We start from the raw sequence: 24,980 nt of genomic DNA, 5'->3' as shown, positions 1-24,980 counted from the left end.
AACATTGGGCTGTTAGAACTGTCCAAAAGAACGTTCCTCTGTTTTCTTGATACAAGCAGGAATAAAAGTGAATTGAAACATAACCAGTGCGAGTGTCCTTTGCGTGTGCCCGGGTGCCTCAATGACATGTGGTACAAGTCACCTACAAATACATTGCAACACTCCTTCTATAGGATACAGACTCCCTATTTGAATCCAACTATTTTGGAAATTCCCCACTTTCCTCTTCTTCCTACTCCGAGCTGAGCAGGTGAGCAGTTGCCAAGGGGACAGCCCCTTGACCCGTGATTGTTGGTATTCGTGTTTTTATTTATTTTTGCTGTTTCCTGGGCCCTCCTAGCCCCATAGCGACATCTCCCCCTCCCCGACCCCTGGACTTCCTTCTCCCTCTTCCTCTCTGCCTCCTCCCGCCTCCACAGCCCTGCGTCCTTCCTGATTGGTCCTCTGTCTAGTTTCACTATCCCGCCCAGGGCAGCCACTTGCCTGTGCAGCCCTAGGCAAAGGGCGGCTCCTGCAAGATGTGGCTACCTACAGTGTCTGCTGGTGACCGCAGGGAGATGCCAGCTGCCAGCCGTCAACCATCTGCGACCAGGGCACCTAAGCGCGGCCGGGGTCCCCAACCCTCAAACTTAGGTATGTTTTATTCCTGTTCTGAAAATTGCATTGTGAAAGTATTTAAATTGCATTGTGAAAGTATTTAAATTGCATGGTAAAACCTAGGCCTTTTTCCCTCTATGCAGGACTCTCAAACGTAGGTGTGTTTTACTCCTGTTCTTAAAATTGCATTGTGAAAGTATTTAAATTGCATTGTGAAACCTAGGCCTTTTTCCCTCTACGCAGGACTCTCAAACATAGGTGTGTTTTTCTCCGGTTCTGAAAATATTTAAAATCTGTCTGTCCTCTTGTCAAACTGTTCAACTTGTCTCGCCTCTCTTGCCTGCCTGCACCCTGCCCTGCCCGGTTTTCTTCCCTAGTGCTCTCCCCTTCCCTTTGCATTCTCTCCTCCCCTTCCTACTTTATGGTGCTCTCTGTCTCTCCTATTTTCCCTAACTGCCTCTCTATCGACTATCCTGCTCTCCTCACTAAATCTGGTAGGAAGAAGTTTAAAAAGGACATCCTCGTCTCCAACCCAGGCCTACCTATCGCTGACACCTATACTAGCGGCTGCTCCAGGCAAACTTTCACCAACATCCTCTTTGTCGTTCCCTCGCCAGACCTATGGACTCTACATGTGGTCTCTGTGGTTGTCATGATGCCTACTCCCGGGCATCCGGACCAAGCCCATCAGCCCCGGGAGCAGGCATCCAGGTGCTTACTAAAAGCCCAGTAGCCCCAGCTAGGGGCTGTCTGGGTACAGTCCTGGCGCCATTGGCACCAGGCTCCTAGAGGAAATCAGTCCTGGTGCCATAGGCTCCAGGCTCATGTACATTACTTACCTCATGCAGACCATGCTGCAATGAAGTCAAGCCAACGTGAGGCCTGATGGGACTACTTTACTTCAGGGACAATTTTTTACTTGGGTGTGGTTCTGGGGAAACTTTTTACCTGGGACTACTTTGAAGGCTATTTAAACCACGCCCGAACAGCAGCACATGCTTCGCGTTATTCTGCATCCAGCAGCGTAAAGCTCACCGTGCCTGTAGTCAGCATCCAGTATTCTGCCACGCCTGCCTCAAATCCAGAGCTCCTAGAAAAAGAGGAAAGAAGAAGGAAAGGTTAGAACACGGACATTATTTTAATTCCTTACCTGATTCCGGATTCATCATGTCTTCGAACTTGGAAAGGACATTATTTCTGCACGCGTCGCATCGCCAGCTGCAGCGCCGCACCATACTCACCAGTCCTCACAGCATTTTTCGATTCGGCGCTGCCTCCATCATTTTCCTCGCCGAACTCCAGCATCTAGGGGACAAAAGAAATATAAGGTGAGCCAAGAGAGCCAACAAATACAATCTCTTTTTTACCACCATAGACTTACCTGATTTAGCACCAGAGGCATTATTCTTTAATATCCCGCAACTTCTTACGCCGCACCTGTAAGGAGAGAGAAAACAACAAGTTAAATACACGCATCTTTTACCGGACAGTGTTGGGTAAGACAGACTCTTGCCTGAACGCCATTAGCTGCCACAAGACAATCTTCTCTTGGAGCCAGCTGCAACACAAGAAGGGAATGGGACAAGAGTGAACATCGGACATATTGAACTTTTTGGACTTTATACTTGCGGGTTCTCGCCAGGAACCTCGGAGTCAAAATTCATCCAGAACTCTTCCAACGCCTTCAAACCAGTGAAGTAACTGGTATCTACGCGTCCCTGCATTACACGCAGGATGGAGAGCTCACCATTCAAAAACATAAGGTGAGATTACTGAAAGGGAATATCGGAGGTGATTAGTGGGGAGAACAGTGGGGCGCCATTACTAGAATCCAGGGGTGGCTAAATCCGTTTCTCCACTTGCAGGAGAATACTTCTACGGGTCAAGCAGACGAGATTAGGCGGGCCAGTCCAGTCTCTCATCTCTGCACTACGCTTCACATTGGAGGAGACCGCAGCTGTCTGGGTCCAATCGATGCCCCTGTGGGAGCCAGGTGAGCGTAACAGAGGTCTCTCCCTTCTCTTCCTCTCCCATTAATGGTGGCACACGGTGGGATGCCCTCCTGGCCTCCTTCCACTCCTCTAAGGTCAACATTAATGTTTATGTGAATGGTACCGTCTTGGTCCAAGGCCTCCAAGCCAACCTTCTCCTTTTCGACAGACGCTTCCTGCGCCTCATCAATTTCCTTTCTTGTCCTGCTGTCCCCTCTTCGCCCCTCCACAGCTTCCTCGCCTCCCCATGCTGCTTCCTCCTTGGCTACTTTGCCCTCTCCTCCTTCCCTTTCTGCCCCCCCTCGGGCATCTTCTGCACCTCCGCAGGGCATAGCTGTCAGGCATCTGCTTACCCTCCCAATCCTCCTCACTTGAATCTTCGGAAGGTACTTCCTTGGAGATCGTAACAGATGTCTTGCAGTCTTGCTTCTTTTCAAGTGTCAGCCTTTCCTTAAGCCTGCCGTCCTTCCGATCGTGTAAGCAGGGTCTGGCTCCCCCAGAGGCCACCTTGACAGAAATGTAAACCTGTCCTCGGGGGACCCCGGGGAGCCAGCCCCAATTTCAGGGAAAAAGCCGAAAGGCAGAAAAAACCCTGATGCACCAGAGTACAGGATGAATGTCTGATGTCCAGATAGTAGGAGGCTGAAAGACTGATCCTTGAACTGGTATTATAGCAAGTGGAAGCTCAATTGGACAAAGGCAGGAAATGTAACCAAACGCAACTGTGGCAGGCAAAACCCAAATGGAAGACTGAGAAAGAAAAGGTGGTAGTAAGAAGGGAGAAGAAAGGAATAGCAGAGTGTTAGTTCCAGTAGGCAGGAAAAGGACTAGATTGGAATAAAGGGAAGATGGAGTTAAAAGGGTTTAGGCTGGATAGAAACAAAATTGTACGGAGTATTCCAGCATGTAGCAACATCTATAGACAAGGACGATGCCTGAATGCAGAAGCCAGATAGACGGAAAACAGAAAATAGACTCCAGAACTAATAGTAGGTCAGGTAAGAAAATTAAACAAGTGTGAGCCAACAGTTCGGTAGGGAGAGGGGACTCGCGGAGAGTCATGGAATATACTCAGCATCCAAGGCGGTAATAAAACAGCAGGACGCGGCTATAGAAGCCGAAGTAAGGAAGAAAGGAGCAGCGGGTTCGCGAGAGGAAAGAGCAAACCCGCGCTAAACTAAGACAAGGAGGCGGAGTATTCCGAAGTAAAGGGTAAGAGAGCACAAGGGAGTAACGCGGGAGCCGCGAAAGCAGAAAGAAAGTAGGAAAAAGTATAAACACTGGAAAGATTAGAATGGAGCAAGAAACGAAGGGTTAGATAGAAACTGCAGAAGGGGTGTCGGACGAGGCTGACACAATTCTCAAAAGGTGAAATACAAAGCGAGTGTCACAGAGCGTTGTTGGTAGGAAGAAAACACAGATACAATGCACCGAGACGGGGGCGGAGCCTGGTTTTATACAGGAAGCTGCCATACTGGGTGATGACTACAGCGGGGAGAGAGGAGTAAGCCTAATGCCTCCAGCAATTCCACAGCTTCCACCCGCTGTTCCTGACAGTACCTCTGATTTGTAACCCTCCCCAGAAGTCCTTCAAGGACGGCAACCTTCTCCATACTGACACTCTAAACACTCGCTCAGCTGTCAAACACTCCTCCGACATCTGCCGCCTCCTGGAGGAGCTTGACCTCGATGTCTTTGGTCTCACCGAGACATGGTTCATGGCCAGCTCTGTCACGAGCTTTGACACTCTCCTCCCTGATGGCTACAAGATCCTCTCCGCGCCCAGGTCCAACCGCTCTGGAGGAGGCGTAGCGCTGATCTTCCCTGAGTGGATTCCTGCCTCCGTCATTCCTACGCAGGCCTACTCCGCTTTCAAATGCCTCCTCTGCAGGCTCTCTCTCTCTCCTAGCCATTCCCTTACCGTGGCTACTATCTATCGATCACCTGGTCAGATCTCCCCCTTCCTCTCTGAGTGGGCTTACCTCTCCTCCTCCCTCCTGGTCTCGACCACCCAACTCCTACTTCTTGGAGACTTCAACATCCACCTGGATGCTTCCTGTCCTTCCTCTGGACTCTTTTGCGACCTCTGCAACTCTCTCTCACCCTCTATTCTCTCCCTGGCTTTTCAACCAATACCTGGCACTTCTTGCCCACCGCATTGGCGCGCTCTGCCCTAACTTCCAGTGCCATGCGGATGACACTCAGCTAATTTTCTGGCTACCCTCAGCCACCTCTTCTTCCTCTTTCATCTCTGACTGCCTGTCCGGAATCCAGGAGTGGTGTGCCGCCAATGATCTCTGCCTTAATGCCAGTAAGACTGAGATTCTCCTCATCGGCACTCCCTCCTTTCCTTTCACTCTTTGGCCGGCCTCTCTTGGCCCTCCTCCTGCTCCCACCTGTGAGGCTAAAAACCTCGGGGTCATCTTTGACTCCACACTCTCCTTCTCTCCTCACATCTCTGACGTCTCTAAGAAGTCACACTATCAGCTGCACCTCCTCAGAGGTATCCTTCCCTTCCTCTCCTTCCCCGAGAAGCTCACTGTCTCCATAGCTCTGGTTCTCTCTAGGCTGGACTATTGCAACAGCCTCTTTCTAAATCTTCCTGCTTCTGCTCTCCACCCTCTGCAACTCATCCAAACAGGACTGCAAGACTTGTCCTTGGCCTCAAGCCCAGGGATTGTATCTCTCCAGGACTGAAATCTCTGCACTGGCTCCCTGTGGCTGCAAGGATTAAGTTCAAAACCCTCTGTCCACAAGGCCTTCTGGTGCCTTGGGCTGTAATACCTTCAACTCTCTCTTCCTAAATATCTACCTTCTCAAGCTCTTTGCTCATCTGCTGCCAACTCCCCCAGGGTCAGTCGCTTCTCCAAGCAACGAGTTGGTGGTAGATCTCTTGCTTCGGCTAGAGCCTCTCTCTGGAACGGCCTCCCTTCCTCCCTGAAACTTGAGGAGAACCATCTCCAGTTCCGTAAGCACCTCAAAACCTTTCTCTTTGCTTCAGCTTTTTCTCCTCTTCTTCCCCTGCTGACTTCCTGGTTGAAACCTAACCTGCACTGGTTACCTGGCCACCCTCTGATCTCGGGCCCAGGTCCCGTCCCCAGCCAGTTGCACACCTGCACTGCCTTCCTGGCAACTTGGAGACTGTTTTTGTATCTCCTCATTCCCACTTCCAGCACTTGATACATATTGCCTGCACTTACCCTTGCCATTTGCTGGCCGCACTTCTACTATTGTTATTTATTCTTTTATCCCATGTACTACACTGTCCCCTTCCCCTCTTCCCCCGCACTCTCCCACTTCCCTTTCCCATGCACTTGCGCGATCTGAATGACACCTGGCCTAGTAGGATCGTTTGTCTTCCCCCTGCTCCCCCTTCCTTGCCTTGTCGCGCCTTGAAACACTTGTGTATAGGCACGTTATAAATGCTATATCATATCATATCTTTATATTTGCTGGAATTGTAGACCGAGCATTCACTACAACTACAAGTGGCTTCTTGGATCTCGAGTCAGAGGGGGACATAGAAAAGGGAGAATGGATTAATCATAAAAGGTTAAGGCAAAGAACCACATTTTCAGTTTATGATGGAACATCAGCAGTGAAGAGTAGAATTTAGTAGAAGGCAGAGGGCGGTTCAGACAAAAGGGGCAAGAACGAAGAAGGAGTGACCACTACGGTGAGTAATGCAGTGTCTGGGAATAGAAAGAAGGCCACTGTTTGCACTGTGTTACGCTGACCTGGCTCCCACAGAGGCGTCGATCTGGACTGGACTGCTGCGGTCTCCACCAATGTGACGCGTAGGGCCGAGATGACGGACTGGACTGGCCCACCTAGCTTCGTTTGCTTGGCCCGTAGGAATATTCTTCTGCAAATGGAGAAAGGGAATTAACCACCCGTGGAGTTGAGCGTAAATCCCCCCACCCCGCTGTTCTCCCCACTGATCACCTTGGATGTCCCCTCTTATAGTGTCACCTGATGATTTGAAAAGATGAGCTCTCCATCCTGCATTGAGCGCAGGGGCGCGGAGATAACCAGTTTCTTCACTGGCTCGAAGGAATTCGTGAGTTCCAGGACAATATTGACTCCGATATTCCTGGCAAGACGCAAGAAGTATGTAGTTCGTAAGAGTTCAAATGCCTGACTTTCACTCTTGTCCGATTCCTTGCAGGTTGCAGCTTGACCCTACTGAAGAGTTCCTCGTGGCAACCGGTAATGTTCTGGTAAGGATTTGTATTACCCAACACAGTTCGATAAAATAATGTCCATATGTAACCTGTTGCTTTCTCCCTTATTCAGGCGCTGAGAGGAAGTATGAAGTCTCGGGGAATAATGCCTCAGTTGGTAAAATCAGGTAAGTCTTTGTGGTGAGGAGGGTTCCCCTTGTTAATCCCTGGTTTCACCTTGCTGTCCTTTTGTTTCCCCTAAGGGGTCGGGGTTCGGCTAGGATGCAGTGGAAGCTGCGCCGACCCGTGAAGAGGAATAGTACCCCCGGTGGTAAAATCAGGTAAGTCTATGGGGGGTAACTAATATTCCTCTGCGTATTCCCTTGGCTCACCTTGCTGTTCTTGTCTTCTCCTTAGGTGCCGGAGTGCGGCGGGAACATGCAGGAGGATGTGGTGAAATGTGAAGATGCTGCGAAGGCCGGTGTGTTGAGCGCAGCGCTGCAGCAGGCGAGGCGACACGCATAAAATAACTTCTTTCTTCCAGCTCGAAGGCGCGATGGATCGGGAATTCAGGTAAGGATCAAAGGTATTGCTCTTGTTCTAACCTTTTCTCCTTCTTTCTCCCTTTTTCTAGGAGCTCCAAACTCGAGGCGGGCGTGGCAGAAGACTGGATGCAGACTTGCAGGCACGGTGAGCGTTACGCATCTGGATGCAGAATAACGCGAAGCGTGTGCTGCTCTTCGGGCATGGTTTAAATAGCCTCCAAAGTAGTCCCAGGTAAGTATTCCTCGCCAGCCCCACCTGAGTAAAAAAAATAGTCCCTAGGTAAAATAGTCCCTTCCAAGCCTTGTTTGGTTTGGAGCTCTTGCAGCATGGTCTGCATCAGGTAAGATTGCAGCATGGTCTGCATCAGGTAAGTTTGCAGCATGGTCTGCATCAGGTAAGTTTTAATCTATGAGCCTGGCGCCTATGGCGCCAGGACTGACTCTCCATATGAGCCAGGTGCCATAGGCGCCAGGACTGCACCCAAATAGCCCCTAGCGGGGGTTGTTGGGCTTGCTTGGGGTAACTTGATGCCTGCTTCCGGGGTTGCTGGACTTGGTCTGGGTCCCCGGGGGTAGGCATCATGACACACTGTGAAGGAAACAGGATGGGTGGATTGACAGAAGCTTTTAATGTTAGAGCTAAGGAAACTGGATCTAGTGCTGGAAATAGAGCGATAGACAAGACAAGGCAGAATGTTTTGAAAATAACCCTCTGCTTCATAGGGAGTCAGTGAAGTTTGACATTATAGGGAGAAATGTGGGTGGAATAAAGAACACATTTGAGATGGGTAGAGGAATTTTGAGGACCTAAAGACATTTGAGACTGTGCGCAGGAAGGCTAGGATAAAGTGTAGGGTAGCATGAAAATAGGCATACCTTTATTCAATGTTCTAAGCCCGCATGGCCATATAAACTGATAAAGTCACTCTGAGAAACCACACACACAGCCATGAAGCAAAGCGTCCTATTTAGCGCAAAACATTGAATGCAGGCCCAACACAGTCTGGCAGATATGTTTTTATAGGCAAGCACCCATGTACTTTTAACCTAAACCCGCCGTAGTTTGCATTAGCTTAAGAAATATAGAAGAGGTGTACAGAGTGATCAAATAAAGGAGTGCATTAGCTAAATGCATTACACGATTTTGTCAGTGTTTCACCGAAAAAATCCTCCTCCACTTCTCAGCATAACGTATCAGACCGCTCCTTATGAAGAACGAAAACACACACACACACACACACACACGCTCTCGCTCTCTCCATCTGTTTCCAGTAGAATGCAGCAGTCTGAACCTTCACTGAAAAGCCACATTACAAAGTTTGCAACATTGCAAAATCTGATCCTGATGCCGCGCAGGAAAAATGTAGCAGAACTGCTTCTTCCCAGGAGACCAGCTTTCAATAGTGAGTCATACAAATGCAACTTAAAAAGAGAGTTCCAAAACCCCAGAGGCGAAGACAAGACATTGTACATTGATTAGCCAAGATGACGCAGGCTTTCCGAGTTCTCAAAAGCTGTGTCCCAATATATTCTACAAAGCCACATTTTTAGACAGAGCAACCAAAATGCAACTTAGGATTTGGCAAGAGTGAGTGGCACAATGCGAAACAATATGATCACAGAGCCAGGGCAGATTTAGTGCCACATTGCCCACTTGCAGAATTAATTAAAATTATAAAGTCCTCTGTGACCCAGATTCAATATAATCACAGATAATGCCAATGGTCATATTTTCACACAGAGGTAATGCAAGAGTGATAGGGATCCTTTAAGAAAATCATAACTCGCATGAGCACCTCTGCCCCACACTAGAATTACTTGAGGCCCTGCAACTAGTATAATGGAATCACATTACCTAACAATAATAGACAATGCAGCCACTGTCATGATAATGTACAAACGTTTCTGCATATGCATATCGGCACCATTGCCCAGAGCAATGCCCATGAGCGGCAGCGTCTCGAAACGTCACACACAGGACAAATGAAATCATGCAGATGAAGTAATCTTCCCACCGAGCGAGGCTACAAAGTACACTGATAGATACAGTTCATAAAATGAGAGCAGAGTGCTGGTGCCAACTATGTAAAATTCCTTGAAGAAGGAAAATCAACAGTTATATATTATTATGTCATATGTAACCCAGCTGTTTGGTCTAAATTGTTCAGTCACTTCCGCCCACCCTGGAACAGCCAATGTGAAAGAAAGGTGTACTGATACATGTGTCCAATGCTTCTGTCCAATAGATATATATGAGAAGCCATGTGACCTCACTACACAGTGATCTAACTAGCCTGCCATATGTTTAGAATAGGCCAATGAAATTCAGTCATGTATAGTGCAATGCTTACTAGCCAATCACCACAAAGGTAGTTGTTACAAATGTATTGCTTTTTGCGTTCTGAAAACATATTCCAAGTATGTACTCACTCCATTAGAATTTGAATGTCTTTTGGATAATTCCATACCTGGCTTTGGATAATTCCATACCTGGCAGCCTATTGCAATACATTGTTTTGTTCCTGTATCTGGTGCATCTCCTATTTTGGCTCTTTTTGGATTATTTTATTGGCATCATATGGGACATGCCATACAAAAGTGAATTAAAAAAAGTGAAGGAGTGATTTGGTAATTGCAGAAGCAGCAGAGATACGTGCCAACTAAGTGAAAAGGAGACAGTTTTGGTGCAGAAGGCCAAGGAGGAATTGACAAGATGAAGTGACCTGGTTTATTTGGAAGTAATAGAGAGCTTCATCGAAATAGAAGTCAAGATTTGACAGTAGGGACAGGGTTGAAGCAAGTCCCATGATAATGGGACCAAAGCTCAGGCTCCCAAAAAGGATGGAAGGGAAGATGATGTCTTCTTTCTTGTTTGGCAAAGTACCATGTTTCAGACATCCCTGGGAGCAGCGGCCACGTAACATATTTAAAAAACAATTGCTGGTACCACCAAAAACTGCTCAGCCATATCCGGCCATTGCTGAGTAAACAAAACGGCACCACTATCGCCAGAGCCACAATCGTATCCAGACTGGACTACAGGAATGCACTACTCATAGGGGACAGTAAAAAATGCATGGACAATCGCCAAGAAAAAAAGGGAGGAACATATTACAAAAGACAGAAAGTCCCTTCATTGGTTAGCCCTTGAAGACCGGATCACCTTTAAAGCAATGACCATTGTCCATCACTTTATATATGGATCCACACCCATATACCTAAAAAAACAAATAACCACATACAAACCTTGCCACACCTTAATATCCAAGGCGCAAGGGTTTGTGAAAGTAACTCATTCAAAAAAGCCAATGGACTTGGACGAGCATTCCCTACCAAAGTGGCATCTAAGTGGAACAAGCTCCCAAATAAAGGACCTGCTTAAATGCTAATGTCCATGTAATGTAATCTAATCATACCAGTAATCTTACACTTCTGTCCCGTCACTTTTCTGTTGTCCTTGTCTTCATGTAATGCGCCCTGATGCCTTCGGCGCTATAGAATTAATTAATTAATTAAATAAATAAATAAATACATAAATAAATGGGGTAAAGCGGGGCCACCACCCATTCCTTACACTGGCCCCAGAGAGTGTATGTGGCATATTGCCCCATGCTCGCCGGTTCATCCCGAGCCCTGTGTGGCTCAAGAGTCCCACTAACATTAAACCCCTTCAAGGGGCAAACTGCAAATGCTTGTGCAGAAATAAGATGTTTGCAGACCCACCACTTTGGTGTGTGCAAGCCATATGGTATCAATAGAGAATCCTACTTTGAGAACCCCAGGTTTGCAAGCATAACTCCCGGAGTGTACTGCTGACGCCACATATATCTGGTCTTACAGAAATGAAAGTTAACAGGCAGTCCCTCTCGCAAACCGCTACAAGTGATTAAAAGATGAGATGCAGGTTTAGTGAACACAATGGTGCCATGAGGCAGTGTGCTAGCCAAAGCTGATCAGCTGTCCTACCTTAGCCTCCCTCCATCTGTGAAATTTGAGGAGAAACATCTTCGGTTCCACAAGCACCTCAAGACCTTCCTCTTTGCTTCTGCCTTCGCTCTGCCTCTTCCCTGCTGATCTGTGTTTGCTTGGGCAATGGGCACTTGGCTACCCTCTGATTTCGGGCCCAGATCCCTGCCCACCCAGCCGCATACCCGCACTGCCTTCTGGCCACCCTTGCACTTGGGTCTGTATTTGTAATCCTACAGTCCCCTTCCTGCACTTATTAGACACCCGTTGTCTGTGCCTTATTCTTGCACTTACCACCTGCTGGCTGCACTACCTGTTGTTGTTTTGCTCATGTGTTCAGCACTTTCCATTCCTCCCCTGCCCCTTGCACTTTCCCCCTTACCTCTTCACTGCACTTGCGCATTCTCAATGTCACTGGGCCTAGTAAGATTGTTGTTTTGTCCTCCCTTGTTCCCCTATCTTGCCTCGTTGCGCTCTGAAACACTTGTGTATGGGCGTGCTATAAATAAAATCATGCCCGATCACAAGCTACACAAAGCACTCTTTCAGCTGTACCTAGGCACTTAATTGCCTCCATCACAACCATGCTAGCCTAATAAAGGGAATGCACCCAAGGGGTGATGTGGGAGTTAGGTTACAGGAGTGTGATGTGCAGAAGATGGTTAGAGTATGGTGTTGCAGCAATGATGTGAAGAAGATAAGAGAGCAAATAGGAAGAGCAGGAGGAGCGAGGCAGTTCTAGGTAAGGGGAGGAAGTGAAGAGGATGAGGAGCAATGAATGCTTAGAGCAGCAGGTGGAGAGAGGGATAAAGGGAGACAACGAGAAGATGAAAAGAGGAAGAGATGCAGAAGAATAAGAAATAATCCTAACACCCATAATTTTGAAGGTCCAGAAGAGGTTCTGAACTTGATAGAGGAGGCTCTTGAGAACCTGTATTGAGCCCCTAGTGTGGCAGGTGGGTGACTAACGAAGGGCGAGAAGGACCATTACAGGAATTTGACCATCTGTGCAATATTCAGGAACCAAAACAAAGTTGAAACAAAAATCATCCTTACCAAGCCAGGGATTTACTTCCTCCCAGTTTCTGAAACTTCGGTCCAAACATGTGGAAGAGGTCAGCTTTAAGAACTCAAACTAGAATGTTTTGCGAAATTTACATGTGGATAATTGGTGTGTCTCCCTGTTACTGAGTCTTTGGGTAATACATGTCTTTCTTGGCCTTCCTTCTTTGTTGGAGGTGTCTTGAGTACTGCGGGAAGACCTCTGCCCAGTTTCTCAGGTCTGGAGTACTGCCCACTTGCTCAGACCCATCATTTTCTCACAGATCGAGCAAGTCTCTCAGAAGCACCCAAAGTTGTACCCAGACAATGGGCCAACTATGAATTCCACTGGATTTTCCCAGGCCTGGCACTACCTCCCTTCCCCACGGGGCTGGTGTTCTAATCCACCAGCCCAATCTCTCTCCCCTCCTTGATGCCCCACCAGGCACTTGTACTTTGGGGTCATCTTCTATTCCTTTCTTCTCCACTCTGTTACTTGATTTACTTGAAGCTACTCAACTGTTGGAGCAGAATTCAGTTTTTTGTGTTCTCCTGTCCCATTTTATGGAACCTAAACTTGTTGTTTTTTCTCTTCTTTTCCTGGTTTCTTTACCTTATTTTTATGGAGAGAGGGACTTTTACTGAGTTCTCATTCCACCTCAACACTCTTTGTGATCCGCTGCCCTATTAGGTCATGGGGCTAAACACCCCATTTGGGACCAGAGTGGTTCTATCTGTTGGCAGCTCTAACATAGTTTTGTCATTACTGGTGCAGTCATTTTTACTTCATTAGTAGCCTAATGCACCAGTATGGTATCCATTTGGGTAGTGTAAAGGCATCATGAGTCAGCACAGACAACAGGTTCAACAGGTTCAAGTTATTTCAACCATGTTTAATAAACTCAAAAAGGCAGAGTGTAATAATGCCTAACTTTCCCTATTCTAAGGTGGGATTTCCCTGCCTAAAGAAAACTAAGGAAAGTCTGTGTCAGGAAATTCAAAGTAAAACATCTGTCTGTGTACAAACATATACTTGCTCTCATAACTAACTGCATACATGTGTAGGGATGTCAGCATCAAAATGAATAGTGTTTAAAATAAAGTTCACAGCTTCTTCTAGCTCTTGACTTGTACTCAGCTCCCCTTCCCCTAGTTCAAAACAGTTCATAAAGCACAGGGATTCCCTTCCCCAAGAGTTCAGATCTTCCAGCTTTTCAACAAAACAGCAAAGGGGGCGGGGGTTCCTTCCCCAAGAGTTCAAACCTCTCTGCTTTCAAAATAACACTTGACGTCAAAATCTCCAAATTGTTCATTGCACAACACAAGCTTCGTCATAGGCATATTTAAATGGTTTTTCCGTTCAGGGCATCCGGTCTAGGCACAGTTGTCAGACTACATGGGTCACGCAACCGGTACCCCATCTTGACAGCTTTTCCATTAACACCAGTCCACTGCTTCTCCTTAGCATTGATGCTTGCTTCATTCACATGTGTCACAATCTCATGACACTGTAGGGTGGCTTGGTTGGCCACCAGGTACTTGTTAGACTTTCTTGTGTTTCCTTGGCTCTTGCCAATGCTTGTTCCTTTATAGCATACTGTTCCTTGACCTTTATTGGCTTTGGCCAAAGCTGGATTTCTCATATCACGCATAGAACTCTTTGTGCTCTCTTGGCTTGCTACACTTGTTTTCAGTTAATTCAGTTCAATGTTTCAGTGCAGTTCACAAACTTGCTTAACTTGCTTTCATTTAGTTCGGTATTCAAATTGCCATATATCTGCTTTAAACTTGATAGTTCACATAACAATGTGTGTTTTCCGTTTATATCCATGTCTACTACCTTGTTTCTATGACCACCTGCCAGCCCGGTGTTCCCCCTTCTCGTTTAACTCACCGGTCGGACTTGCGGCTCCTTGCAAGGTCCTTTGCCGCTTCAGGTTTCTTTCTTCCTGTGTGGTCCCTCACAGAGTTCTCCCAGCGGTGTTCCGTGGCTCGTGGTCACCCGGCAGTGCTTCCTCTGTGTAGCAGGACTCGCACAACCGCTTCCTTCGGTTCCCGCCGGCCTCCTTCTTACGGCTTGCCAGCGGCCTCCAACTTCCTTTACCTTCGGTTCCGTCTGCATAAGCTCTGCACTTTCCCACAGGTATTCAGCGCTCCTGCTGCCACACTGCTACACTGGAGAGGTCTGCCGGCACCCAACAGTTTGTGGGCGTTCTCCCACAGCTGACTTTTCTTCTGGATTCCAGCTTTTAAAGTTCCCACTTCCATACTTATTCCGAAAAGCACTAGACCGGTCGCCATTGAAGCAGTAGTACTGCTTCACTCGTGTTGTCCTCCTACTCATCCCAGTACTTGGCTGGGGTTCATATGTGTCTGCTTTAATAAAATGAGGATGTGACGTTCTAGTTGTCCTCTTCTTTGTCCCAATATCATACTGGTGGATTTTGGGGAATGTTTTAGAGGAAGCACAAGGAAAGGGATGACAAAAGCCTATAAAGGCTTTAAGGATGGAAGGTTCCTTGTGAAAGCGAAATGTGGGATGCCATGTCTCACCTAAGGACGTCCTCTTCCCACTCCCCAAGTCTCCTCCACTCAGGTGATCCTCCCTCGCAGATCCACCCCCAGGGTTGGGATCCAAAAGCGATGGCCTTTCCCTGGTCACCTGAAAAGAGGATTCTGGGGGAAAAGAAGTTAGGACGCCCTTAGGTTCCTTACAGTACTAATGCATTTTATAAGACCTATTCATGGCCATTTGGTTTTGGCCATCCATTTGTATGTGTTTACCTCGAGGCCGATGTAAAATGACAATTGTGCTTAGGTGGGCTCACTCTGAGCCTGGCCCTGCACCCTCCAGAGTGTTTTAAACTGGGTTAGCAGTGATTTCTGTGCCCCCGACAAGCCGTGTACACATCTTGTGTGGATGACCTGAGTATAGGTCGGTTTTTAGGATGAGCCCGATTGGATGACTGCCAAAACCTTTGTGTGTTTGCCTGGTGTGGAATTGGTGATTAGGCTTATGCCAGCCCCTGATTGAATATGCCTATCTAGGGGAGACTACCCATTCCTCTGGTTCTTACATGAATTGCAGGAGCATTGCCACAGACATGGGCATCTGCCTTTGAGGATCTGGTTTGGCCACACCATCTTGACCCTGGTTCCTTTGTTCTTGTGCCAGTTTCCCATTAAGACCCCTTAATGCACTTTCCATGGACCTCCTTGCAGGAGGCTGGACTGGCTATGCCATGCTTAGACGGTTTCTGAGTTGTTGCTGTTCTGTCTCTCTGTAAAAAAGCCTGCTGGATCAAGCGACTCAAGGCAGGAAGCCTCTTTGGCTTGGACGAGTGTTAGGTTGTCACTGCTCCAATTCAGTTAGGTATTGATTTAGTTTCTCCCTTCAAGCGGCCATTCTTTTTGGCTCGCTGCCAGTCTTGTCCCTCGAGTTGCCTGTATCCCTTTGGTTGGTTTACTCCATCTTCCTGGTACCTTTCCTGTTGCTTTTGCTTCTGGATCTGTCTTCTTCTAGTAAAACAGATTGTTTTTTTAATCTGTCTGGGTCGTCTCTGATCTAGGTTCAAGACCCTGGTTACAGGGTCCTTGTCTCAGCCCTTCCAAAGAGTCCCTGTACTAACAGGATTGAAAACCATAGTTTCTGAGCTGAATCCTCCGTGACTGGCACAGTAAGGATTTGCCCCTGGATCCCAAAGTATTCCGTGGAATTGCATGTAAGGGGGCACTTGGTATAGGAGTAGTGTTTTTTGCCACCCATCCCCCTATCGTGAATCGCTAAAGTCTTTATTGGCCCAAATCCTAATTGGCACCCATCCTCCCCTGCTGGCTGGGTCTCGAACCTAGTACTGAACCTCTTTAAGGGAGTCTCAAGTGGTGTTCCCTGGTGTGGTTTGCTTCTTTGGCTGTACCTGTGGGGTAGGATAAGTATTTACCTTGCTTCAGTCGTTAACCACGCCTTTCCTATGCACTTCTGCCTGTTAATTCCTATAGGGTATCTTTTACAGACGTGTAAACTCCTCCTAAAGTGACTAAAAAGTGTACTTACCTGAAATGTGAAACCTTTCATGCGTCTCCATTGGGTCCAAGGAGTTGTATACCATATTGTGGAATTTTAGCTAGTACCTGTGACCTATTGGGGACTTTAAAGTACTTAATCACTGCACTACTTGCCATTGAAATGTATTGGAGTACTGTATCTAATTTGGTTATATTGTATCCACCCATTTCTAGGAGAGTTTTTGAGACAATTTAGGTCTGGTTTTATAACCTAACTGTATTCTGACATTTGGTGGCCTTTTTGTTACTGCTTCACTTGCTATAAGATGCACACTTAAATATAAGGTTTACCTGTGGTTAGCTCTTCTGCTGTGTATTCTGCGCTGTGTAGTAATGCTGCAACTGTTCATGCTTTAGCTTTTGTTAATCCTGATAATGGCGGTCTAATGCTTTTTACTAATATCTAGAGATTAGTGCTTAGAAATGTTTGCCAACTGGGCGAAACAGACTGACTTCGCCCCTGATTCCTCATCCCCCTGTTTCTCAGAATCTAGAGTCTCTTTCGCCTTTCCTCTTATTTCACCCTGCTGGTGGAATGTTTGCCCCATAATGAATTTGCATGGGTATTTCACAAATTATGGACGATTTCGTGCACATACATTATTTGCTGCTCATCCCGTTGGATTTATGCTAGGCTCAATGCAACATTTTGCAGAGTGCCCTTTTATTCTCGGAGCTCTGTCGGTGCTTATTAAAGAATGGGCAATGGTAGGTGGTTTCATTAAGCATGAAACGTCAAACTTTAAGTGGGTCCCTTTTATTCACAGCGCTCTATTGGTTCTTAATATCAACCGTTAGGCAATGGCCAGTAGCAGGTGGTTTTTATTTTACCTGTCAGCTTTGTGGCAATCATTTGCTTTACCCAGATTCGTATAAATATTTTTGTTTGTTGTGGTGTGTTCAGTAGCAGTTGGCTGCCTCTGTCACTGACATTTACATGGATGGGTTGGGTGCATAAGGACCCGACTACTAGGCTGCGCTTGCACTGTTGCTTCACCTTGTTACATTGGTAAGCATGGTGTGACGAGTCCAGGGAATTTGTCCCTTCTCATCATGGGAGTACAATAACACCCTGTAGGGGACAGGGCAAGCGGGATTCCATGGGGAGTGACCCCCCCCCTTAGAGGACAGGTAATCCCAGCTAGGGATGTACGTTATTCTCCCTTGTGTCAAGATCCCAATATCTTTGTTTGCTCTATGGGAATTCAAGTGTGTGATGACTTCCTGTATGAATGGCTGGTATGGTTTCTGGCCCTCTGTGTACTCCGTCTTCACCTGAAATGAGGGAACCGTGGATAGTCCCACCCCCTAACAAAGGGAAAGATAAAGAGCCAATCAAAGTTAGTCAGGGGAAGAAGAGAAACCTGCGGAGCTGCTGAAGCCCGAAGACGACCTCCTGGGAGGTGTGACAGGAGAGTGGGCGCACACACCAGATGTGGCGCACCCAGCAGTGGCCGAGCCTGCGGAATGCCCAGAGTCCCTGCCAGCCCTGGAGCTGGTAGTGCCTGGCCCAGAAGGACATTGAGGAGTGAACGCCACTCGTAAAGCGGACAACCGGCATGGAGAGAAACATGTGCCAAAGTCTCGCCAGAAGCCACCAGGAAGCGAAGGCAAGCTCCACCCGATGCAGAAGACTGAGAAGAAACCAAGGAAGCGTTGCCATGTTGGCCAAACTCCCAACACTCCTGAGGAGCACCGCTGATGGACTAGGGGTATGTGGTGGCTCTAGGGAACCAGTAGGGGGGGGTGGCAAGGCTGGTTCTATGTCATTTCATCGATGGGTGTAATTTCAATGGGTTTTTTAATGAGTAACCCCCAAACCACCATCCACTATTTATTTATTTATTTATTTTTAGGTTTTTTTGTACTATTTCCGACTCCACCCACCCCTTATAGACACTTTTCCTAACCCCCTATATATTTCAATGATTTTTTTTGGTAGATAATACTTGTAAAAAAAAAAAATCGAAATTACACCCGTCGATGAAAGAACGCTATACTGGCAAGGCCCTAGGAGACCTCAAGGTTTGGTGAGGAAAAAACAAATCCCAAAGCGGGTGAAAGGAACCAGACCCCAAGGAGTGGTAAGCTTAACGAGACCCCAAGGCGTGGTAAAGACAAGGAACTCCCCAGGTGGAGAGAAAGCTAGGACTTTGTTTGGTATGGAACACATGGAGGTCACTCAGAGTGGGGACATGAGTCAGGGGTCCCCAAGTAGAAAAGAGGATGATCGACATTTAGTGTACTTGCTTGAATAATGCTAAGGAGAGAAATATTGCAAAGAAATTCAGTATATTTGCTAGGACTTTTCTTCTGGGTGAGGAGACCCTATTCATACAGATACATCATGCTGTAGGTCAGAAACCAGCCACCATTCTTTTGCTTGGGCCAGTGCCCTAAATGTACCTTTGTTAAATGTATTGTTTTCTGTTGTAGTGGTAGGACGAGAACTCGGGTTAGCATATGATGCATATGATTCTGGACAAAGGACATTTCTTGTTTTGTAAGACATCCTGACAAGCACCCTTTAATTGTTTTCCTTTATAGAATAAGACAGAGAATCTCAGACTTGGGAATAGCTTAGGCCTTATGATTTATAATAATGAAACATGTTCAAACAAAATGCCACCCAGTCTGTCACCTGATTCTCATCTACCACAACGGTTAATGGACCTGGTGTAAAAATCTTTTTGTATTTCTTGTGTGTAGGGTGGCGGGTCAACCTGTGTATTTCTCTTGCATTTGGGGGTGGCTTGTTGATTTTTGTTGTCTCGTGCTTCTACATGGCCCTTCCCCCACTTTCATAGAATGTGTTGTAGGGTGGTGGGGCCAACTTGTTTTAGGGGGCGGCTTGGTGGGCCAGCCGCTAATAGTATTTATATATTGCTTTTTCGCAGGATCTGAACAAATAAAATTACATGGCCACCTCCATGTGCTTTATGTCTGCCGACTTGCTTTGGCAGATATAATCCACACAGATTTTTTTTTTTGTTTTCCAGACTTTTTTAATTGGGCTTCGTAAAGCCAGATGAAAATTTGATACAAGAATTCCGTAGTCAATTCAATACAGCAATGAAAAATACGTTCTTCCAGTAAAAAATAAAAAGGACATCTAACATTAAACCTTCAAAAGGGTTGTCTGCTGGGCAGGCCTGCAGTAAGTGAACAAAGGCCAACTCTTAGTGTGCATCAAGGCAGGGCAAGCCCTTTTTATTTACAAGCGGCTGGCTACACCCAAACCTTAACGCACTAAGTTAATAAAACTGATACATTAAATAGCTAGTTTCCAACCTTAGAACTGTAACAAAAATAAAAATAATCCTGATCGAGAAAACAAAAAAAAGTGGCCTTAACTTAAAACTGGCGCTCATGAATACTGTAAAACAATGAACTGAGTCGAGATAAACTATTGCAGTTGTACTACAAGAACGAAATCAGCGAGGCTCCAAAAATCTTTATAAATACGGCCATTTGGAAGGACGATCTTGATTCAGGAAGGATTTTTTTAATCGTTGCGAGCTTAACTATCATAGCTGTCTCTGTAGGATCCACCTGAGCAATCATATCCACTTTGACTCCTGCCACTGCTGTAAAAATCTCTGGATCCACCATATCTGCCACCTCCGTAGCCTCCAGTCCGGGACTCAAAGCGACTGCTACCATAGCTATCGCCACCTCGACCTCTGCCTCTGCGAAAACCTCTGCCGCCGCAAGACCCTCCTCTGTAGCCTCCGCGACCACCTTGCTCCGATTTTCCTGCCTAGTCAACTCTAATTTGACGACCATCTAGAGTCTTTCCGTTCATGGCCTGCAGCGCATCTTTAACGTCTTCCTGGTTCTCAAACGTGACGAAGCCGAAGCCCCGGGAACGCTGCGTCTCTCGGACCTTCACCACCACAACTTCTGAAATCTGCCCATACTTGGCAAAGTGTTGTTTCAAGTTCTGCTCCTCCGTCTCAAAGCTCAGACCACCAACGAAGAGTTTGCCATCATCAGAAGACATGATAATATCTTTTATGTGTTCTTGCCGCTGCTGTAACTTCAAGCCTGTGGTGAAGGTCTGGTGCAAGATGGTCAATCCACACAGATGTTGATGCTCCCCTTGATTCCTGTGGGTCAACACAGTCATTGGTAGTGGCGCCGGTGACAAGTGGCGTTGTTTGCCATGAAAAACGTGAAGCAGCAACATATAGCAGCATCCCAAGATCTACTAGCAGAGGAAGCCTGTAAAAGGAAAAAAACAGATCAACATCAAACGCACCATGTCTCACTGAGGACGCCTCGTTTGTGCCTTCCATCCCATCGCTATTCTGCATTTTGCTCGTATGTATGCTAAGTCCTTAAGTTTGCTCACATGTTTAGCTCTTTTTGGTCTCTGGGAAACCTCCTAATAGACAAGCCTTTGAAGATCCTATATCCAGGGTAATCTCTGCGTTTGCCAGTGTTTGGGCCACTTCTTCCCAAAATCTGCCAATCTGTGCATTCCCAGAACATATGTACCAGACCTGCATTTACCTCCCTCCACTTCGGGCATGTCTGTACGTTTGCTTGATTGAACTTGGCTATTTTTTTCGGGGTCAGATATGCTCTGTGGGTAACGGACAACTAGATCTGTTGTAGTCGCGCATTCCTCAACACCTTTTTGTGGTCCCCCATTTCTACTCCACATCTCATCCGACATTGACTCCCTTAATTCTACCTCCCACTTCTGCCTCATTTGTCCTATTTCCTCCCCAACCTTAGACATCAACAGCTCATATATACGTGAGACTTTGTGTCCTCCTTCTGACACGTCATAAAATGTCTCTATAATCTCGTCCACGTGTAGGGAACAACTCTGTCTCTGGCCTCCTCTGCTTGAGGTTACTCAAGAGTCTGGAATATGTGATGTGCTGCCCCGGTGCACTCCTGTGTCTCCTATCAGCTCTTGGAACTCTTTGGACCTCCACTCTTTTAGTATGTCTCCCACTGTTGCTATCCCTACTGGTTCCCACCATCTCCTCACACTCAGCCTGACGTGTTTGTCTACCCCTTCCAGCGCCACTAGTGGTATCTGTGGGGAATACAGTGTTGTACCACCCAACACTTGACATGCCCTGTGCCACATCGTGCTCCCTAGGCGCAACAGTATATTCTCGCTGGTCTTGTGTGAATCGGGTAACAATATCACTTCATTCAAAAAGAACAGAGCACAGTCTGTACCTAGCAGCCTTGTTTCAGGTGTCTGTCCATCTGACAGCCGTTTGGCCACAAATTGCAGCTGACTTGCCATAAAATACACCTCAAAATTGAGCAACTTTATATCTCCTTGCTCATATGGTTTCTGGAGTTTCCGCAGTGTCACTCTGCACCTTGAATTGTGCCATGTGAAGCTCCCGCATATACCATGCAATTTCCTAAAAAACTTATTAGTTATTGCAAACAGGACATTTGCAAAGTAGTGTAGGAGTCTCGGCAGCGCCACCATCTTCAATAAAGCTGCGCGCCCCATCATGGATAATGGTATTCTAGACCAGAATGCCATACTATTCTCAATAATCTTGTTCACGGCTTTCACCATGTTATGTATATGTTCTACCTGCGGGTCGTGGTATATATATACTCCTAGGTATCTAAACGTCACTACTTCCCACTTAATCAGTAACACTGGTAGCTTGTGTACAGGCTTCCCCACGTACACTCCCAGGGGGTACAGACTCGACTTCTGGGGGTTTATGGTTATGCCCGACAGTGCCACATATCGTTCCATCACGTCTAAGGCATATTGACATTTTCATCGGGGTACTGTAGCTATAGGAGCATATCCTCTGCATACAGCAAGATCAGGTGCCTCTCCCCCGAGGTGCTTATACCCGTCTCTCCATATTCCTCCCATAAATAACCGCTAGTGGTTCCAGTGCTAAAATGATGAGCATCGGCGACCATGGACAGCCCTGTCTCGTGCCCTTACTTAGCTGCCATTGCTCAGAAACAGTAGAACCCGTTTTGACTCTTGCTATCGGCTCGTTGTACAGCAGCCTCACCCATTCAATGTATATGGGTCCAATACCAAATCTTTTCAGGACCGCCAGCAGCCACGTCCATCAAACTGAATCAAATGTCTTTACTGCATCCAGCGACACTACCGCCACCTCCTGTGTATCCCTCTGGGTATAATCTATTATATGGTGTAATCTCCATAAGCTATTAGTAATATTCCTGTGTGGCACGTATCCTGTCTGATCTGGGTGTATACGTTTACCTATGACCGGTCTAAGTCTCTTTGCCATGACTGCTGTAAGAATCTTTCCGTCTTGGTTCAGCAATGATAGGGGCCTGCATGAGCCAATTCCGTATCTAGCTTATTTGGTTTGAAAAGTGGGATAATGATCGAGTCCCGGAGACCCAGGCAATTAACCCGTGTCTAGTGCTTCATTTGGCATTGCTAATAATGGGGGAAGTATTTCGGCCATATATTCTTTATAAAAATCTCTGGGGAGCCCATCCGCTCCTGGCACTTTACTGGTTGGTAGTTCTTTTATCACCCTCTCTAGTTCTTCTAACGCGAAAGGGACTTCTAAGCTGTCGCTTTCCTCTTTGTTTAGTCTTGGAAGATTAATCTCTGTCAATGCTTCTTGTATATTCACCCCCTCTTCTCCCACAGATCCATTATATAGGTGCCTATAATAGTCATAAAACATTTATTAACTTCTTTTGGGTTTCCCGTAACTTCCCGTCCATCCCCTTCACTGCTCTGAATGTCTGCCGCGTGGTCTCACTCTTATACAGCCATGCTAACAATCTTCCCGGCTTGTCCCCTTCAGCATGTTGTCTCTCAATATATTTCTTGTAACTTAATTTGCCTAACCTTTCCCAGTGTTCTCTACACTTCTGCTGTACGTGGGACACTTCCTTGGCTTCTTCTAGGGATCTACTTCCTGCCCGCATTATGGTTTCTAACTTCTTCTCTGTCTTTTGTAGATCCCGCATTATAACATCTTGCATCCCCTTTGACTTGGCTATGGCTGCCCCTCTAATCACCACTTTAAAGGCTTCCCACAGCGTACCAGCCGAGTGTTATTCTGAAAATAGTCTCTCATCTCAGTTCTTAAGTGTTCTCGGAATCCTGTGTCTTTCAATACCTCAACCCTAACTCTCCAGGTCGGAATTTTGGCTCGGAGGGTGCATTGGGGGAGCACCTGCCACGTAACCACCAGCGGGGTGTGATCCGACAGGACCCTAGCTTCGTGCTTAGCCTGTGTAAACTCACCCGGCATGTCCTCCCCCAGTATAGTGTGCATATACTGGGTCTTGTAGGTACATTGTTCTCCATACATCAGCTAGCTTAAATGTGTGTAACAGCGTATTTAACGCTTTGGCCGAAATGGTTGGATAAGCAAACTTGCTATCTGATATAACTCTTGTTGGAGCCAAAGTGCAATTAAAATCACCCCAACCCCCATATCAATGCCCCATCCCTGAATGGGCTAATCTTAGGATATAAGGATCTAAAGTAAGCTGCAGTATCTTGGTTTGGGGCATATATATTAATGACCCATATTTCTGTACTTTCGACCAATCCCCTAATAATTACCATTCTGCCATCTTTATCTGAATAGGACTGGAAGATCTTGAATGGGACCGTTGGTGCTACCCAGATTAGGACCCCGCTAGCGTATGCTGAGTATGTTGAGACCAGAGCCACCCCGCTCCATTTGCGTGCTATCATGTCTTGTTTTTCCTTGGTCAAGTGGGTTTCTTGCAGAAGCGCTATATGTATTTTCTGCCGTCCCAAATATGTCAAAACCCGGTTCCTTTTAATATAGCTGTTCAAGCCTTTCATGTTCGAGGATGCTATATTAACTTCCCCCATATTCTCCAGTCTCTGCCTTTCCCATCTCTCTCCTACCATTTCCACCCTTATTTCCCTGTGCGTCTCCGTAGGCCAACTTCCCTTTAACTACCCCAACTCCCCTCCCTCCCCCCCTCACCAACCGTTCCCAACTTAAGCCCAGCTCCAATACGGAATCTCAGGCTTCCCCGCATATCGCTCCTTTCTCGGCCCATTGCCGGTACTCGGAGTGCAGCTGGAGGATACTGAACTACTAGTATCCTAACTACCTACCTAATGAGGGTGAATAGCGTGATTCCTAGCGCCGCCTATGGATAGTTGGCACCTGTGCTTCCTATGCTTATCAACAGTAAGAAACGCATACATTTTTCAGCTGAAGCGTCTTGGTCGACTCTTATGCAGTGGCCCCCATGTCCCACGAGAGTACAGTAATCACAAATTGCAGCTTCACTTATCAGTTCTATCTCCCTTCTGGTCTTCCTTTTCCATCGGGATGTTTTGCAAGTCCATCCACTTGCTTACATCTTCAGGGGTCTCGAAGAACACAGCACAATCTTTATGCAGGACCTTCATCTTTGCCGGATACAGTGACATATATTTGATATTGGCTGCGCGTAACTTCCTTTTAACAGCCTCGTAGCTCATCCTTTGTTTTTGCCTCAAAAAGGTATAATCTGGATATGCTGTGATGGATGCTGATGCCCACTGAATCGTTCCACCTTTCCGGAAGTGTTCTAGTATTTTCTCTCTGTCTTTGTAATTTAATATCTTGGCAATTATT

General features: G+C 46.7%; 1 protein-coding gene and 1 pseudogene across 5 annotated transcripts in view; one reads left to right on the top strand and one right to left on the bottom strand.

Annotated features, from left to right (window-relative positions):
• LOC138510492 (zinc finger protein 845-like) overlaps positions 1 to 24,980 on the top strand; it is a 252,430-nt gene that overhangs the window by 27,571 nt on the left and 199,879 nt on the right. The gene's annotated exons all lie outside the window — the stretch shown is intronic.
• LOC138510491 (cold-inducible RNA-binding protein B-like) lies at positions 19,348 to 20,425 on the bottom strand (annotated as a pseudogene).

Source organism: Ambystoma mexicanum, chromosome 6p (genome assembly GCF_040938575.1).
Source record: "Ambystoma mexicanum isolate Mex_15411 chromosome 6p, UKY_AmexF1_1, whole genome shotgun sequence".
Taxonomy (NCBI): domain Eukaryota; kingdom Metazoa; phylum Chordata; class Amphibia; order Caudata; family Ambystomatidae; genus Ambystoma; species Ambystoma mexicanum.
This window is presented reverse-complemented; position numbering and strand designations above follow the sequence as displayed.